The sequence below is a fragment of the Equus quagga genome, chromosome 15 (assembly GCF_021613505.1).
Source record: "Equus quagga isolate Etosha38 chromosome 15, UCLA_HA_Equagga_1.0, whole genome shotgun sequence".
Lineage (NCBI taxonomy): Eukaryota > Metazoa > Chordata > Mammalia > Perissodactyla > Equidae > Equus > Equus quagga.
Genome location: NC_060281.1, coordinates 54,638,942 through 54,653,626, shown reverse-complemented (window position 1 = coordinate 54,653,626; position 14,685 = coordinate 54,638,942). Strand labels below are relative to the sequence as shown.

The window sequence follows — 14,685 nt, the reverse complement described above, 5'->3', positions numbered from 1 at the left end:
CCAAGAAAAAAGAGAGAAGCCTCAAATAAATAAAATCAGAAATGAAAGAGGAGAGATTACAACGGACACCTCAGAAATACAAAAGATAATAAGAGAATACTATGAAAAGCTATACACCATCAAATTGGATAATCTAGAAGAAATGGATAAATTCTTAGAAACATACAACCTTCCAAAACTGGACCAAGAAGTTGTAGGAAATTTGAATAGACCAATCACCAGCAAGGAGATCGAAACAGCAATTAAAAACCTCCCAAAAAATAAAAGTCCAGGACCAGATGGCTTCCCTGGTGAATTCTACCAAACATTCAATGAAGACTTAATACCTATCCTTCTCAAACTCTTCCAAAAAATTGAAGAGGAGGGGAGGCTTCCTAACTCCTTCTATGAAGCAAACATTATCCTGATCCAAAACCAGACAAGGACAACACAAAAAAAGAAAATTACAGACCAATATCACTGATGAACATCGATGCAAAAATCCTCAACAAAATACTAGCAAACAGAATACAACAATACATTAAAAAAATCATACATCATGATCAAGTGGGTTTCATTCCGGGGATGCAGGGATGGTTCAACATCTGCAAATCTATCATCGTGATACACTACATTAACAAAATGAAGAATAAAGATCACATGATCATCTCAATAGATGCAGAGAAAGCATTTGACAAGATACAGCATCCATTTGTGATAAAAACTCTAAATAAAATGGGGATGGAAGGAAAATACCTCAACATAATAAAGGCCGTATATGACAAACCCACAGCAAATATCACTCTCAATGGAGAAAAACTGACAGCTATTCCTCTAAGAACAGGAATCAGACAAGGATGCCCACTGTCACCACTCTCATTTAACATAGTATTGGAAGTCCTAGCCAGAGCAATCAGGCAAGGAAAAGAAATAAAAGGGATCCACATTGGAAAAGAAGTGGTGAAACTGTCACTCTTTGCAGGTGACATGATTTTATATATAGAAAACCCTAAAGAGTCCACTAAAAAACTTTCAGAAATAATAAAGGAATACAGTCAAGTTGTGGGATACAAAATCAATGTACAAAATTCGGTTGCGTTTCTATACACTAACAATGAAGTAGCAGAAAGAGAAATTAAGAATATAATCCCATTTACAATTGTAACAAAAAGAATAAAATACCTAGGAATAAACTTAGCCAAAGAGGTGAAAGATCTGTACACTGAAAACTATAAAACATTGTTGAAAGAAATCGAAGAAGACACAAAGAAATGGAAAGATATTCTGTGTTCTTGGATTGGAAGAATTAACATCGTTAAAATGTCCATTCTTCCTAAAGCAATCTATAGATTCAACGCAATCCCTATCAAAGTTCCAACATTTTTCACAGAAGTAGAACAAAGAATCCTAAAATTTATATGGAACAACAAAAGACCCCGAATAGGCAAAGGACTCCTGAGAAAAAAAAGACCAACTATTTCTAATTTACAAAACATAATTTTACAATTTCTGGACACTTTGATTTATTTTGGAGGTGGTCTGCTAAAAAAAAATCTGTTTCCAGGAGAATAAAACATTTAAAAAGAAAAGTCTTTATTTATTTGACTTGAAATTCAAGATATCGCTACAATTTCAGAAAAACCAGGACAGTGGGTTCTTCCAGCTATATGATATAGTCAAGGGAAATGGAAAGCAGATCCAGTATGTTGACAACTTAAAGACTATACGAAAAATGAGAAAGATAAAATCCTGAAGTATATCTTTTCCTTAAAGGTAAACTTTAGATCCTTCATTGTTTGCATAATAACTTTATTTCTTCCAACCACTTTATGTTTGTTGAAAAATCATACATATGCTGTTTAAGAAGTATTTTAGTAGCAACATTTTTCTCAGTAATCTCCAGCTACAAGTTTCTTCTGGTCTTCTTACTGTCACAGGATATTTGAGCTTATGAACACAGGATATTTGAGCTTCCTTCTCAGGCTTTGCGAGTCCCATATAAGGAGAAGGCAGTGCCCAAGAAAGACTCATTTATTTATTTGAACAAAAATCCTTTTCTATGCTATTCATGTCAATATCTTTTGCAACATAACTTGAGAAATACAGCATTACACAGTACAATTGGGCTATTTACCTCTTACCAAAGAACAATTTCAGAACAATGGAGAGAGAAGTCTCAGGAACATGGTTGAAGTTGGGATTAACTGTGGTATGGAACAAGTGGGACCTGGAAACTAGGACAGGAACAAATTCTGCTAATGATCCTGATGATGGATACTTGTGGATCTGTTTTAAGCCCGGGAAACCTAAAACACAGTTTCATATACATAGCAACCAGAGAGAAAGTGAAATATTTTTGCCAGAGAGAAAGTGATACACCAATACATGTTGTAGTGTATAGAAAATTCTGTTTGGCAATGGTTTATCATGACATCCCAGACAAAGACTGCAAATTTATGCCAAAGGATTCTGTTCAGTCTCTCTTGCCTGTAATTGCACTGTTCTGAATCCTGGGATCTTCCAAGAAATACCTTGATGTTGATTTATTATGCAATTATTAATTTTATTTTTTACAAAGCATACAGACTTCCTGAAATAGATATCTGACAGGTTAAACTTAGAAATAGCACATTCACATCTTTATCATTTTGGGGTTATAGAGAAGTGCTAGTGTACTGCACGAACCAACTCTCAGTTTATGTAGATTAAGAGATCAAAAGAAAACTATGACAATTAGTAGTATGTCTTCAATGAAATATTTCTCATAATCTTTAGAAGCAATAATAGCAGTTTCAATGATAATGAATAATGAAAAACGTTTACAGTTCAACAATGGCTTTGTCAGGGCAAAGCAAAAATTTTACATCCATATTATACAGTTTAGTGAAATAGTTACTATTACTATGTGAGCTACAAATATATTCTTCTATTGTGTGAACTCTCTTTTTACTTTTGTAGTAGTGACATTTGAAGCACAAAAGTTGATTTGGATGAAGTCTCATTTATCTATTTTTTTCTTTTATCATTTGTGTTTTTGGTGTCATTTGTAAGAAATCATGATCCTAGGTCATGAAGACTTAGTGATTTGATGAAAATACTATTCTTTCTTCCATTGAATTATATTAGCACCTTATTGAAAATCAGTTGATCATAAATGTGAGAGTTTATTGGATTCTCAATTATATTCCATTGATCTACACGTGTGTTCTTAAGCTAGTGTGACACTTGCTTGCTTAGTGTAAGTTTGTAGGAAATTATGAGACTGAGAGATGTAAGTTTCCCAATTTTCTCTTTCTATTTCAAAATTGCTTGGCTATTCTGACACCTTTGAATTTCCGTATGAATTTTAGGATCAGCTTGTCAAATTTTGAAGGAAAAACCATTTGTAACTTTGATAAGTATTGCATTGACTCTGTAGCTCAACTGGGGGAAAATTGTCATCTTAACAATATCTTATGGCTACATTTTATATAACTTGTTATGTAAGTACAATTTGAAAACCAGGAAGTTGACACTGGTAACGCATGAGTACACGGTTCTCTGACATATTATTACATATGCTGATTTGTGTAACTACCACCACAATGAAGATACTGATCTATTCCATTACCACAAAGCTCTCCCTTATTCCATCCATTTGTAATTACAATCCTCATACCCCAACTTCCCTAAACCTTGGCAACCACTGATCTGTTTCGATCTCTACAATTTTGTTGTTTCGAGAATGTTACATAAAAGGAATCACAGAGTGTGTGTCCTTTTGAGATTCTTTCTTATGATTACTGTAATATCCTTAAGAGTCAACCAAGTTATTGCATTATCAGTAGTTTGCTCCTTTTGATTGCTAAGTAATATTCTACAGTTTGCATGCATCACACTTTGTTTATCCATTCACTTATTGGGGACATTTTTGTTGTTTCCAGGTTTTAGCTGTTACCAATAAAGCTGCTATAAACATTTCTGTATAGGTTTCTATGTGAATATAAATTTTAATTTCTCTGGGATAAATGTCTAAGAGTGCACTTACCAGGTCATACAGTAAATGTCTATTTATTTTTTAAAGAAAATGCTTATTTTCTAGAGTAGTTGTGCAATTTTACATTCCCACCTGCAATATATAAGAGATCCAATTTTTCTGCATCCTCACACTATTTGATAATGTCGCTATTTATTTATTTTAGGCATTCTAATAAATATGTGTTGTGGTTTCAATTTGCTTTGCCCTGATGGCTAATGATGTTGAGCATCTTTTTTGTGTACTTATTTACTATCTGTGTTTCCCCACATTGAAATATCTCTTCATGCTTTTTTGCCCATTTTCCAATTGAATTATTTGTTTTTTTTACTGAGGAGTTTTGATAATTCTTTTATATTTTGGATACTGGTTCTTTATTGAATATGTAGTTTGCAAATATTGTATACCAGTCTATAGTTGGTCCTCTCATCTTAATAGGATCTTCACAGACTGAAGTTTTTAATTTAGATGAAGTCTAATTGTCAGTTGTTTTTTTTTTTTTTTGAGGAAGATTAGCCCTGAGCTAACTACTGCCAGTCCTCCTCTTTTTGCTGAGGAAGACTGGCCCTGAGCTAACATCCGTGTCCATCTTCCTCTACTTTATATATGGGACACCTACCACAGCATGGCTTGCCAAGCGGTGCCATGTCCACAACCTGGGATCCAAACTGGCAAATCCCAGGCCACCAAAGTGAAACATGCACACTGAACCGCTGCGCCACAGGGCTGGCCCCTAACTTGTCAGTTTTATAAATTGTAATATATAATAATTCTTACAAAGTCCTAGGTCCTGAAGACTTTCTACTATGTCGTCTTCTTAAAGTCTTATTTTTACTATTTAAAACTATGATCCATTTAACATAATGTAAAAATAAGTAAATTGTAACATCAATAATCTAAAATGCGAAGGGAAGAGATGTAAAAGTGTTAAATTTATGTATACTTATGGAACTTAAGTTATCAGCTTAAAATAGGATTTTATAAAAAAAATGTTATTTTATGTAAGCCTCATGATAACCACAAAAGAAAAATCTGTAGCAGTTAAACAAAAGATTATGATAAAAGAGTTAAAGGATACCACTACAAAAATCATCAAATCACAAAAGAAGACAGTTAGATAAAAGGCCAGGAATGAAGGATCTATAAAACACTCAGAAACCAGTGAACAAAATGTCAATAGTTAATCACTAATTACTTTAAATTTAAATGGATTAAATTCTCCAATCAAAAGAGATAGAATGACTGAATGAATAAAAAGAAAAAAAAAACCCCACAAGATCCAGGATATGCTGCCTACAAAAGACTTACCTTAGTTTTAAAGACATCCATAAACTGAGAGTGAAGTGAGGGAAAAAGAGATTTCAAGCAAATGTTAACCGCAAGAAAGCAGAAGTAGCTATACTTATATTTGACAAAATAGATATTAAGTGAAAAATGGTCAAAAGAGACAAAAATACTGTATAATGATAAAGGAGTCAAACCATTGATATGAATGTAAATATTTATGCACCCAACATCGGAGCACCTATAAGTATAAAGCAACTACTAACAGAACTGAAAGAGGAAATAAACAGCAATATAAAATAGTTGGGCCTTTAATACCCCACTCTCAACATTAGATATACCATCCAGACAGAGAATCAATAAGGAAACAGTAGATTTGAAGAGCACTTTAGATCAAATGGACCTAAGAGACATATAGAGAACATTCTATCCAACAACCAAGAAGAATACACATTCTTCTAAAGCTCACGTGGGACATTTTCTAGGATAGATCACGTTAGGTCACAAAATAAGTCTTAGCAAATTTAAGAAGGTTGAAATCATCCCAAGTGCCTTTTCTGACCACAGTGGCATAAAACTAGAAATCAATAATGGGAGGAAAACTGGAAACTCATAAACACATGGGAATTAAACAACGCATTTCTAAGCAAACAATGAATCAAAGAAAAAATCAAGAGGAATATAAGAAAGTAAATTAAGAGAAATGAAAATGGACACATATACTGAAAATTATGGGATGCAGCAAAAGTAGTTCAAATAGGGAAATTTATAGCAATAAACACATATATCAAGAAAAAAAGAAAGATCTCAAATATATAACCTAACTTTACACATTTAGGAATTATAAAAAGAAGAAAGAATTGAGCCAAAAGTTAGCAGAAGGGAGAAAATAATAAAGATTAGAGCAGAAAGAAATCAAATAGGAGGACAGGAAAACAATAGAAATGATGAACAAAGCTAAGAGGTGATTCTTTGAGAAAATAAACAAAATTTACAAAACCTTAACTAGACTAACCAAGACAATAGAGGGAAGCCAAATACATAAAACTATAAATGAAAGAAGAGACATTACAACTGATACCACACAAATACAGAGGATCATGAGACTACTATGAACAACTAGATGCTAACAAACTGGAAAACCTAGAAGAAATGGACAAATTTCTAGATGCATACAAACTGCCAAGACTGAATCACAAATAAATAGAAAATCCAAGTGGAATAATAACTATTAAGGGGGTTAAATCAGTAATCAAGAAACTTCCAACACATGAAAACCCAGGACCTGATGAATTTTACCAAATGCTTAAAGAAGAATGAATGCCAATCCTTCTCAAATTATCTGAAAAAATTGAAGAAGAAGGAACACTTCCAAACTCATTTGGTGTGGCCAGTATTATCCTCATACCAAAACCGGATAAGGACACTACAAGAAAATAAAGTTACAGGACAATATCTCTGATGAGCATAGATGCAAAAGTTCTGAACAGAATACCAGCAAACTTAATACAAGAGCACATTAATAGCATCATACACCATGATAGTGGAATTCATTCCTGGGATGCAAACATAGCTGAACATATGCCAATCAATAAATGTGATACCTCGTATCAATAGAATGAAAGATAAAAATCATATGATCATCTCAATAGCTGTAGGAAAAGCATTTGACAAATTTAACATCCATTCATGACAAAAACTCTCAAAAAATTGGATATAGAAGGAACATACCTCAACATAATAAAGAATGTACATGACAAGCCCACAGCTAGCATCCTGCTTAAGCATGAAAAGTTGAAAACTTCTCCTCTAGCATCAGGAAGAAGACAAGTGTGCCCACTCTTACCACTCCTAATCAGCATAGTACTGGAAGTCTTAGATAAAGTAATCAAGCAAGACAAACCACATAAAAGTCCTCCAAATTGGAAAGGAAGAAGTGAAATTGGCTTTATTTGCTGATGATATGATTTTATATACAGAAAACCTTAAAGACTCCACAAAAAAAACTGTTAAAACTAATAAATTCAGTAAAGTTGCAGGATACAAAATCAGCTTAAAAAATTAGTAACGTTTCTGTACACTAAAAATGAATTATCTGAAAAAGAAATAAAGAAAACAAACCCATTTTCAATACTATCAAAAAGAATAAAATACTTAGGAATAAATTTAGCTGTGATAGTGAAAGATCTCTACAACGAAAACTGACACTGATGAAAGAAATTGAAGAAAACACAAATAACAAAATAAACGAGAAAAATAATCTCTACAATTTCATCAGTTTACTACCTGGAGGATAGTTAACTAACGACATCCTTAAGTCCTGATAAAGCAGGGAAGTAGCAGAAGAGTAGACCTGAGAGAATGCAGCACCAGCAGACTGAGCTGACAGTCTCTGAGCTGAGGAGGAAGAAACCAGAGTGCATGATTAAAGGTAAATGAAAAGGTGCTCAATGTCACTAATCATCAGGGAAATGCAATTCAAAACTACGATATCATCTCACGCCTGTTAGAATGGTTATTAACAAAAAGACAAGAGATAACAAGTGTTGATTAGGAAGTGGAAAAAGGGGAGCCCTTTGATGGGGTAAATTGGTAAAGCCACTACGGAAAACAGTATGGACGTTCCTCAAAAACTTAAAAATGAAATTATTTGATACAGCAATTCCACTTCTGGGTATTTATCCAAAGGAAATGGAAACACTAACTGGAAAAGATATCTGCACCTCCACGTTTATTGCAGCATTACTTACAATAGCCAAGGACAGGGAACATCATAAGTGTCCACTGATGGATGAACAAATAAAATATTACACATATGAATATTATTCAGCCATAAAAAAGAAGGAAATCCCGCCGTTTGCAACAACATAGATGAATTTTGAGGGCATTATGTTAAGTGAAATAAGTCAGGCAGAGAAGACAAACACTATATGATCTCACCTACATGCAGAATCTAAAAGTAACAAATTCATAAAAATAGAAAATAGACTGGAGGTTGCCAGAAGTGGAAGGGTGGGGGCTGGGGAAAATGGGTGAAGGTGGTTTAAAGGTTCAAATTTCCAGTTATAAGATAAGTTCTGGTGATGTAATACACAGCATGATGACTAGTTGACAACTGTGTATTGTATATTTGAAAGTTGCTAAGGGAACAAACCTTAAAAGCTTTTATTATAAGAAAAAAAATTTGTAAGTAGGAGGGTGATAGATATTACCTAACCTTATTGTGGTAGTCGTTTTGTAATACAGGCATAACTCAGGGACAATGCAGGTTTGATTCCAGAGCACCAGAATAAAGTGAATAGTGCAATAAAGCCAGTCACACAAATTTTTTGGTTTCCCAGTGCATATAAATGTTATGTTTACACTATATTGTAGTCTAAGTGTGCAATAGCATCACATGTTAAAAGTCAATGTACATGCCTTAATTAAAAAATACTTTATTGCTAAAAAAATGCTAACCATAGTCTGAACCTTCACTGAGTTGTAATCTTTTTGCTGGTGGAGGGTCTTGCCTCGATGTTGACAACTGCTGACCAATCAGGGTCGTGGTTGTTGATGGTTGGGGCTGTGGGAATTTCTTAAAATAAGACAACAAGGAAGTTTGCCACATTGGTTTACTCTTTCTTTCACAAACGATTTCTCGGTAGCACATGATGCTGTTTGATAGCGTTTTATCCACAGGAGGACTTCTTTCAAAATTGGAGTCAATCTTCTCAAACCCTGTCTCTGCTTTATCAACCAAGTTTATTAAATCCTTTGTTGTCATTTTAACAATCTTCAACGCATCTTCACCAGGAGTAGATTCCATCTCAAGAAACCACTTTCTTTGCTCATCTATCAGAAGCAACTTCTCCTCTGCTAAAGTTTTATCATGGGGTTTCAGCAATCCAGTCATGTCTTCAGACTCCACTTCTAATTCTAGTTCTCTTGCTATTTCTAACACATCTGCAGTTACTTCCTCCTCTGAAGTCTTGAACCCATCAAAGTCATAAATGAGGGTTGGAATTTACTTCTTCCAAACTCCAGTTAATGTTGATATTTTAATCTCTTCCCATGAATCACAAATGTTCTCAAGGGCATCTAGAATGGTGAATCCTTTCAAGAAGGTTTTCAATTTACTTTGCCCAGATCCATAAGAGAAATCACTATTTGTGGCAGTTATAGCCTTACGAAAGATATCTCTTAAATAATAAGACTTGAAAGCTGAAATTTCTCCTTGATCTGTGGGTTGTGGAATGGATGCTGTGTTGGCAGGCATGAAAACAACAGTAATCTCATTGTACATCCCCATCAGAGCTCTTAGGTAACCAGGTGCATTGTCTATAAGCAGTAATATTTTAAAGAAATATTTTTTTTCTGAGCAATAGGTCTCAACAGTGGGCTTAAAACATTCACTAAACCATGTTGTAAACAGATATCATCAGGCTTTGTTGTTCCATTTATAACGCACAGGTGGAGCAGATTCAGCATAATTCTTAAGAGTCCCAGGATTTTCAGGATAGTAAATGAGCACTGCCTTCAACCTAAAGACACCAGACGTATTAGCCTCTAAGAAGAGAATCAGACTGACTTTTGAAGTTTTGAAGCCAGGCATTGACTTCTCCTCTCTAGCTATGAAAGTCCTAGATGGCGTTTTGTTCCATATGAGGCCGTTTCGTCAGCATTGAAAATCTATTGTTTAGTGTAGCCATCTTCATTAGTTATCTTAGCTAGATCTCCTGGAGAACTTGCTGCAGCTTCTACAGTAGCACTTGCTGCTTCATCCTGCACTATTGTGTCAGGAAGATGGCTTCTTTCCTTAAACCTCATGAATCAACCTCTGCTAAATTCAAACTTTTCTTCTGCGGCTTCCTTACCTCTCCCAACCTTCATAGAATTGGAGAGAGTTAGGGCCTTGCCCTGGATCAAGCTTTGTCTTAAGGAAATTTTGTGGCTGGTGTGATCTTCTATCCAGGTGACTAAAACTTTCTCCACATCAGCAATAAGGCTGTTTCGCTTTCTTACCATTCATATGTTGGCTGGAGTAGCACTTTTAATTTCCTTTGTGAACTTTTCCTTTGTATTCACAACTTGGCTAACTGGTACAAGAGACCTACTTTTTGGCCTATCTTGGCTTTTGACATGTTTTTCTCCCTAAGCCTAGTCATTCCCAGCTTTTGATTTAAAGTGAGAGACTTGCGACTCTTCCTTTCACCACTTAGAGGCCACCACGGGGTTATTAATTGGCCTAATTTTAATATTGTTGTGTCTCAGGGAATAGGGACGCCCAAGTAGAGGGAGAAAGAGAAGGGAGAATGGCCAGTTGGTGAAGCAGTCAGAGCACACACAACATTTATTGATTAAGTTCACCATTTTATATGAGCGTGGTTTGTGGTGCCCCAAAACAATTACAATAGTAACATCAAAAATCACAGATCACCATAACAAGTATAATAATGAAAGCATTTGAAATATTGTGAGAATCGCTAAAATGTGACACAGAGATATGAAGTGAGCAAACGCTGTTGGAAAAATGGCGCCAATAGACTTGCTCAATGCCGGGTTGCCAGAAAACTTCAATTTGTAAAAGAAATGCAATATCTGCAAAACACAATAAAGTGAAATGTAATAAAACAAGAGATGCCTGTGTATACATATATAAAATTATTTTTTGTCCACCTTAAATTTATACATTGTTATATGTCAATTGACATATATATGTCAATAAAACTGGATAAAACAAAAACACGAAACTATGATCCATTTAAAAATATGATCCATTGAGTTACTTTTTGTGTTAGGTGTGAAATTTAGTTGACACTCTAGTTCTCAATTTTATGCCTACAGGTGCTCAGTTGCTCTAGCACAAGTTGTTGAAAGACTATCTTTTCTCCACTAAATTGTTTTTTCAACTTTTCCAAAAATCAACTGGGTATATTTGTGTGGGTCTATTTCTGGATAGTGTATTTTGTTCCAATATTTTGTGTATCCCTCTTCCAATATCATAGAGACAGACAACTGTAGGTATACAGTGTCTTAGAATTAGTGATTCCTCTCAACTTTTTCCTTTTCTTCAGAAATTTTTAGTTACTTAAATTCCTTTGTCTCATCATATGAATTTCAGAATAATCTTGTCTATTTATACCAGAAGTGTTTCTGGGATTTTGATAAGAATTTCATTAAACTTGTGTATCGATTTGGGAGAATTGACAGCTTTGCTATTTTGAGTCTTGTAATCCATGACCACAAATGGCCCTCCCTCCTTTGGAACTCTGATTTATTCCATCCGCATGTGTAGTCAACAGCGTATACAATCTGTACGTGATTTATTTCACTTACACCTAAGTATTTCCTTTTTCAGCAATTTTAAGTGTATGTATAGTTTCAGTTTCGGTATGCTCATTGCTAGTATGTAGAAATAAAGGAGATTTTTTTATTCGTTGATCATATGGCTTACAATCACGCTAGACTCAATTATTAGTTACAAAAGTTTTTGTAGATTCCTGGGGTTTTCTATGAAGATCATCATGTCATCTGCAAATTGGATAGTTATTTTCCTTACTTTCTGGCATGTATGAATTATATTTTTCTTCTTGCCTTATCGTGCCTGCTAGGATTTCCAGTACTGTGTTGAATAACAGTTGTGAGAGTAGATATACTTGCCTAGTTCCCAATCTTCAGGGGAAAGCATTTAGGGATTCATCATTAAGTATGTTGTTAGCTATAGAATTTTTATAGATACTCGTTATTAAGTTGTGAAAACTCCATTCTCTTTCTCATTTTTTGAGAGTTTTTATTACAGATTGTTGAATTTTGTCAACTTTTTCTGTAGAAATTAATATAATCATCTAAGTCCATCTGGTCTAACATGTCATGTCATGTTAGTTATGGACTTACTATTGACATTTTGTTAGTTATTTTCTGGCTGCTTTGTAATTCCTTTGTTCATTTCTTTTTCTCTTGCTGTCTTCCTTTGTGATCGATGATTTTCTGTAGTGGCATACTTAGAGTCCCTTGTCTTTGGGGCACCTCTTAACAGGCTTTTGCTTTGTAGTTACCGTGAGGTTTATGTAAAATATCTTAGAGTTATAATAGTCTATTTTAAGCTGATAAAAGCTTAACTTCAAGCACATAGTAAAGGTCTACATTTTTACTCTCCGTCTCACACAGATTTTATGTTTTCAGGTCACTATCTTCATCTTTTTATCGTTCATATCCATTAACAAATTTTATTAGTTATAGTTATGTTTAATACTTTGTCTTTTAAACTTCAGACAAGCGCTATAATCTGGCCAAATTTGGAACGTTTCAGCTATTATTTATTTGAATACATTTTCAGTCTCACTTATGTCTTCTTCTGGGAATCCAATGACACAACTGTTAGGTCTTTTGTTATAGTCACACATATTCTTGATATTTTGTTCTTTGTTTTGTCTATTTCCTTGCTGTTGTTTGGACTGAGTCATTTCTATTGTCCTATTTTCAAATTCTCTCATTCTTTCCTCTGTCCTCTGAATTCTGTTGTTGAGTCAATCTGTTTTTATTTCAGTTATTTTATTTTTTAGTTCTAAAACTTTCATTTGGTTCTTCTTTATGTTTTCTATTTATTTGTTAAGACTTTCTGTTTTATGAGTTTCTTTTTTTAATTGTTTAAGCATGCTGAAAATTGCTCATTGAAGAAATTTTATGATGGCTGCTTTAAAATCCTTGCCAGATAATTCCAACATCTGTGTCCTCTTGATGTTGGCATCTGTTCATTGTCTTTTCTCATTCAGTTTGAGATCTTCTTGTCTTTTGGTATGATAAGTGATTTCCATTTGAAACCACGATGTTGTTCCTTATATTCTGAAGTCCTTAACCATTCTACCTTCTTTTCTCTAACATTCAATGTCTTCTCATATTTATTTTATATGCTTTATTGTACTTAGCAGGATTAATATCAAAAAGTACATCGATTCCATCTTCCCATTTTATTTGAAGTGCCTGCACAGTTAGCAGCACTATGTCTTCTTGACATACATGCATGTACCTTATCATAACAGAACAAAGCAAATAAGATGATCATTGTGAAAATGTAGAATAGATAGGCATGTATTTTTTTAACCAAAGGGGAGGGCTCAAAACCTAGATGTTTTCACACTACCAAACTATGTCCAGCGTGAGCTATGCCACACATATCCTGGAACTAGCAAAATCAGAGCTCAAGGGTACCTATCTGAACAGCTTCTGATTCTATGTCAATCCACCAGAATGCAAATTTTGGAGCTAGAGCCACGCCTATGTACTTGAACACACATCTGTGTGTGTATATTGCCAACTCTTTAGGTTTACTATGTAAATTACTGGGTTACGTTTTCTTCATTTTCTCATTTAAAACACCCCTTGGCCCTTGGCCTTGAGAAATAGGCTAATTCTACTCAAACTTAAAAATAATACTTTATAATTTTTTTCTCTGCTAACTCTGTAGTTTGGAGCACAGATATTCATTTTGTTGTTGTTGTTAACTCAATTGTTTATTTATCTAACATTTATTGAGGGCCTCCTCTTTTCCAGCAATTTAGCGCAAGCTTTGTGATAGTGTAATAAACTCAAAAAACATAATTTCTGGCCTTCATGGACCTTAGGTTTTACTTTAACAAAATCCTCTTTTATCCTAGTGTTTCTTAAGGTGCTATCCCTCTTTCCTGTCACCAGAGCCTGATGTTTAGTCTGAGGTTGATCCTGGGAGTCTGCATATTTTTAATAAATAGCTCCTGCTGATGATTCTGCTGCATGTGGTCCAGGGAAGAGACTTTGAGAAACCCTTTTGGGCAACAGCTTTCAAATGTTTTAATCATCTGGAAATGTAAACAAATGAAATAGAAGCTATGATAGGGGGTGATATGTTTTTAGAGCCTCATTTTAGAGCCTCCCCGTTCTCCCTATTTAACCCAATGACATTCCTAAACAAAAATCAGTGAAAGACAGCTTGGAACCTCTGTGCATTACTTAGCAGTCCAAAAAAAGATGGTGACGTCATATAAAGGAAGAAAACATAGTGCTTGGAGCAGAAATCCAGATTCTGGTCCTAATTCTAAAACATGTTCTGTGACCTCAAGTAAATCGCTTAAAAATAACAATGACCTCTGACCATAGTTTAGCATTTTACAGTTATGGTTCCTAAATTTGAATTTCACAACAGTCCCAGATGGTCAGTATTCTACTATATTTCCTTTATGTATGAGGAAACCACAGCTCAGAAGTTAAGCAATCTATTTAAAATCACACAACGGCCAGCGTGTGGAGGAGATGATTTCTGAATTTATTTGCTTGCATTAATTTAAAATGTCATTTTAATAGACAATGTGGTAGCATGATTCACAAATCTTTCCTTTCCTCCATAGTGATTATACATTTTACTTTCCATTTCACTCTCTGACTTGCAATGT

At 34.4% G+C, this 14,685-nt stretch overlaps 1 pseudogene; it reads right to left on the bottom strand.

Moving 5' to 3' along the window:
• Nucleotides 1-8,732: 8,732 nt before the first annotated feature.
• Nucleotides 8,733-14,685, bottom strand: part of LOC124227109 (tigger transposable element-derived protein 1-like) — a 51,289-nt pseudogene continuing 45,336 nt past the window's right edge.